This window comes from Schistocerca piceifrons, chromosome 3 (genome assembly GCF_021461385.2).
Source record: "Schistocerca piceifrons isolate TAMUIC-IGC-003096 chromosome 3, iqSchPice1.1, whole genome shotgun sequence".
Lineage (NCBI taxonomy): Eukaryota > Metazoa > Arthropoda > Insecta > Orthoptera > Acrididae > Schistocerca > Schistocerca piceifrons.
The window spans coordinates 868,019,540-868,025,547 of NC_060140.1; positions in this window are offsets into that span (position 1 = coordinate 868,019,540).

Below are 6,008 nucleotides of genomic sequence, written 5' to 3' on the forward strand. Positions count from 1 at the left end.
GCCCGTTACGGGCCTTTACTAGGCCTTGTGTGCGCCTTTCAAGGAAGGGTTCCGTGACCACAACAGTCGTTAGCTGTTTCTCTCAGAAATGGAATGTCAGACGGTTTTGTTCCGACGATAGGAAATTTCGACTGAAAAACAACGTACTTAAATCCAAGGCACATCTAGTCTCTGCTTCCCATTCATTTCCTGACAGTCATGATGGGAATTTCCACAGCCTTGTGAATCTACATCTGCATCTACAGGGTGTTTCAAAAATGACCGGTATATTTGAAACGGCAATAAAAACTAAACGAGCAGCGATAGAAATACACCGTTTGTTGCAATATGCTTGGGACAACAGTACATTTTCAGGCGGACAAACTTTCGAAATTACAGTAGTTACGATTTTCAACAACAGATGGCGCTGCAAGTGATGTGAAAGATATAGAAGACAACGCAGTCTGTGGGTGCGCCATTCTGTACGTCGTCTTTCTGCTGTAAGCGTGTGCTGTTCACAACGTGCAAGTGTGCTGTAGACAACATGGTTTATTCCTTAGAACAGAGGATTTTTCTGGTGTTGGAATTCCACTGCCTAGAACACAGTGTTGTTGCAACAAGATGAAGTTTTCAACGGAGGTTTAATGTAACCAAAGGACCGAAAAGCGATACAATAAAGGATCTGTTTGAAAAATTTCAACGGACTGGGAACGTGACGGATGAACGTGCTGGAAAGGTAGGGCGACCGCGTACGGCAACCACAGAGGGCAACGCGCAGCTAGTGCAGCAGGTGATCCAACAGCGGCCTCGGGTTTCCGTTCGCCGTGTTGCAGCTGCGGTCAAATGACGCCAACGTCCACGTATCGTCTCATGCGCCAGAGTTTACACCTCTATCCATACAAAATTCAAACGCGGCAACCCCTCAGCGCCGCTACCATTGCTTCACGAGAGACATTCGCTAACGATATAGTGCACAGGATTGATGATGGCGATATGCATGTGGGCAGCATTTGGTTTACTGACGAAGCTTACTTTTAGCTGGACGGCTTCGTCAATAAACAGAACTGGCGCATATGGGGAACCGAAAAGCCCCACGTTGCAGTCCCATCGTCCCTGCATCCTCAAAAAGTACTGGTCTGGGCCGCCATTTCTTCCAAAGGAATCATTGGCCCATTTTTCAGATCCGAAACGATTACTGCATCACGCTATCTGGACATTCTTCGTGAATTTGTGGCGGTACAAACTGCCTTAGACGACACTGCGAACACCTCGTGGTTTATGCAAGATGGTGCCCGGCCACATCGCACGGCCGACGTCTTTAATTTCCTGAATGAATATTTCGGTGATCGTGTGATTGCTTTGGGCTATCCGAAACATAGAGGAGGCGGCGTGGATTGGCCTCCCTATTCGCCAGACATGAACCCCTGTGGCTTCTTTCTGTGGGGACACTTGAAAGACCAGGTGTACCGCCAGAATCCAGAAACAATTGAACAGCTGAAGCAGTACATCTCATCTGCATGTGAAGCCATTCCGCCAGACACGTTGTCAAAGGTTTCGGGTAATTTCATTCAGAGACTACGCCATATTATTGCTACGCATGGTGGATATGTGGAAAATATCGTACTATAGAGTTTCCCAGACCGCAGCGCCATCTGTTGTTGAAAATTGTAACTACTGTAATTTCGAAAGTGTGTCTGCCTGAAAATGTACTGTTGTCCCAAGCATATTGCAACAAACGGTGTATTTCTATCGCTGCTCGTTTAGTTTTTATTGCCGTTTCAAATATACCGGTCATTTTTGAAACACCCTGTACATACTCAGCAAGCCACCGTACGGTGCGTGGAGAAGGGTACCGTTTACCAGAACTAGTCCTTTCCTTTCCTGTTCCACACACGGACAGAATGAGGGGAAAACGCCTGTATATGCCTCCGTATGAGTCCTTATTTCTTGTATCATACCTTCGTGGTCTCTACGCGAAATGTATGTTGGCGGCAATGGGATCCTTCTGCAGTATTCAAGACCAGGTGATACTAGCGTCGTATATGCGGTCTCCTTTACAGATGAACTACACTTTGCTAAAATTCTCTCAATAAACAGCAGTCTACCATTCACCTTTCCTACGACGATCCTCACATGCTTGTTCCATTTCACATCGCTGCCCAACGTTATGCTAAGATATTTGAACGACGTGATTGTGTCTAGCAGCACACTACTAATGCTATATCCGAACATTAAGGACTTGTTTTTCTTACGCATTCCCATTAACTTGCACTTTTCTACATTAAGAGCCAGTCGCTATTCATCACCCCAACTAGAAATTTTGTCTAGGTCATCTTGTATCAACTTACACTCAATTATCCTCGACACCTTTCTGTACACCAAAGCATCATCAGCGAACAACCACCGATTGTTACCCACTCTGTCTGCCAGGTCATTTATGTATATAGAAAATTGCATCGTAGTATCACACTTCCTTGGGTCACTCCTGATGTTACCGCTGCCTCCCATGAACACTCGCCGTTGAGTTCTGAGATGCCCACTTCTCAAGCGTCTCCTGTACTGTGTGATGCATGACTGTTTTGCGTAATGTATATCCTTGTAATAGTCCCGGGAAGACAACACACTTATTTCGTTTTCTGCATGTGCTTCAAGTATCGGTTGTGCCGTGGCTTTATTTATTAATGAGTACTATGTCAATAATATTCTTTGGTCCCAGTACATTCTGGACTGGTTATTTGCAAGTACACTTTCCAGTTCATAACTGAAACATGACCATGAGTAGAATTCAAATCATCATTTATTGCAAGTTGCAAGTATACTATTCTCACAGCAGAGTCTACTTCATTTCGTACGCAACTGACCATTCTTTTACAGTTACTAGACAAAGCAAACTGTATTGCTGGCCATAGAGAAAAGTTACTTCCAGTGCAAATTAGTGCGCATTGTTCTAACTTGTGAGCCACAACTTTACCGCTGGGCGTCAAGGCCGACAGTGAATGCCTATACATTTTCCGCGCCATCCCTCCGAGGACGGGGGTGGGGAGGGGGGTGGGAGGAGGAGGGTGGCAGAGGACTGAAAAAACACACTGTTTAAAATATAACTGAGACTGGAGTAACGTCACCTGCTTGTAGGTCGTGAGAACCAATGTATTACTTACCGATAAGGCTTCTGATTGAGTTCTGTGAGGATTTAAGCTGTTTTCTTGTGTGGGTATGTAACCGAAGTCCCTTATTATGGCAAGACGTTCCTATAAAATTTTGTTGTTTATTAGCGGCCGGAATACGCCAAGGCCGTTAGCCAGGTAGTCATGAAAGAATACATAGCAAACCTATAATACCATGGGAAATCAACGCAGTTCCCACTAATCAATAAACAGATTTTTAATGAAATAAGAAGAGCGGGTACAATGCTCGTTACCTTCACTGAATACTAAGAAAATGACCGTTGAATTTGGCCACTGTACACCACGATAACGTCGTCACCGTTGTAAGAACAAGCTTAGGCGTGCAACAGGCTATATTTATTATTAGGAGGTCGCATAACAACGAAAAAGTTGTATGGCAATATGAAAGAACTTGTAATTAATCATATCCGAGGGTAATACACACTTCAAAAAAAGTTTTGCACCACCTCGGTTCCGAGAGTTCCGGAAGGTGTACAGAAAATTGGAATAGAGAACAACATAAACAGCACTTCTGCCCTTTTTATTGATCATGGAAACCACGCATTGCATGTTGTACCACCATACAGCGAGACGTTCAGAGGTGGTGGTACAGATTGCTGTACACACCGATATCTCTAATACCCAGTAGCACGTCCTCTTGTATTGATGCATGCCAGTATTGGTCGTGGCATATTATCCACAAGTTCATCAAGGTACTGTTGGTCCAGATTGTCCCACTCCTCAACGGCAATTCGGCGTAGATCTCTGACTGGTTGGTGGGTCACGTCGTCCATAAACAGCCCTTTTCAATCTCTCTCAGGCATGTTCGATAGGGTTAATGTCGGGAGAACATGTTGCCCAATCTAGTCGAGCGGTGTCGTTATCCTGAAGGAAATCATTCACAAGATGTGCACGATGGGGGCGCGAATTGTCGTCCATGAAGACGAATGCTTCGCCAATATGATGCCGATATGGTTGCACTATCGGTCGGAGGATGGCACGTATCGTACAGCAGTTGCGCCGCCTTCCATGACCACCAGCGGCGTACGTAATGCCACCCCAAAACAGCAGGGAACCTCCACGTAGCTGCACTCGCTGGCCAGTGTGTCTAAGGCGTTCAGCCTGGCCGGGTTGCCTCCAAACACGTCGCCGACGATTGTCTGGTTGAAGAAATATGCGACACAGATGGGTGAAGAGAACGTGATGCCAATCCTGAGCGGCCCATTCGCCATGTTGTTGGTCCCATCTTTACAGCGCTGCATGGTGTTGTGGATGCAAAATGGACCTCGCCATGGACGTCGGGAGTGAAGTTGCGCATCATGCAGCCTATTCCGCACAGTTTGAGTCTTACACGACATCCTGTGGCTGCATGAAAAGCATTATTCAACATGGTGGCGTTGCTGTCAGGGTTCCTCCGAGCCATAATCCGTAGGTAGTGGTCACCCACTGCAGTAGTAGCCCTTGGGCGACGTGAGCGATGCATATCGACAGTTCCTGCCTCTCTGTATCTCCTCCATGTCCGAACAACATGGCTTTGGTTCACTCCAGGGCGCCTGGACACTTCGCTTGTTGAGAGCCCTTCCTGGGACAAAGTAACAATGCGGACGCGATCGAACCGCGGTAATTACCGTCTAGGCGTGATTGAAGTACAGACAAACGAACCGTGTACGTCCTTGCTTAACTGGAATACTCTCTTTCAAATTCTGAAGGTGGCAGGTATAAAATACAGGGAGCGAAAGGCTATTTACAATTTGTACAGAAACCAGATGGCAGTTATAAGAGTCGAGGGGCATGAAAGGGAAGCAGTGGTTGGGAAAGGAGTGAGACAGCGTTGTAGCCTCTCCCCGATGTTATTCAATCTGTATATTGAGCAAGCAGTAAAGGAAACAAAAGAAAAATTCGGAGTAGGTATTAAAATTCATGGAGAAGAAGTAAAAACTTTGAAGTTCGCCGATGACATTGTAATTCTGTCAGAGACAGCAAAGGACAGTGTCTTGAAAGGAGGATATAAGATGAACATCAACAAAAGCAAAACGAGGATGATGGAATGTAGTCAAATTAAATCGGGTGATGCTGAGGGAATTAGATTAGGAAATGAGACACTTAAACTAGTAAAGGAGTTTTGCTATTTAGGGAGTAAAATAACTGATGATGGTCGAAGTAGAGAGGATATAAAATGTAGACTGGCAATGGTAAGGATATCGTTTCTGAAGAAGAGAAATTTGTTAACATCGAGTATAGATTTAAGTGTCAGGAAGTCGTTTCTGAAAGTATTTGTATGGAGTGTAGCCATGTATGGAAGTGAAACATGGACGATAACTAGTTTGGACAAGAAGAGAATAGAAGCTTTCGAAATGTGGTGCTACAGAAGAATGCTGAAGATAAGGTGGGTAGATCACATAACTAATGAGGAGGTATTGAATAGAATTGGGGAGAAGAGAAGTTTGTGGCACAACTTGACTAGAAGAAGGGATCGGTCGGTAGGAGATGTTTTGAGGCATCAAGGGATTACAAATTTAGCATTGGAGGGCAGCATGGAGGGTAAAAATCGTAGAGGGAGACCAAGAGATGAATACACTAAGCAGATTCAGAAGGCTGTAGGTTGCAGTAGGTACTGGGAGATGAAGAAGCTTGCACAGGATAGAGTAGCATGGAGAGCTGCATCAAACCAGTCTCAGGACTGAAGACCACAACAACAACAACCTCCTTGCTAGTGGACTAACTGGAACTGATCGGCTGTCGTACCCCCTCGGTCTAATAGGCGTTGCTGATGCAAGATTGTTTACATCTTTGGGCGGGTTTGGTGGCAGCTATGATCAGTCAAAGGGACTGTGTCTGTCAGACAACATCCACAGTCGACGTCTA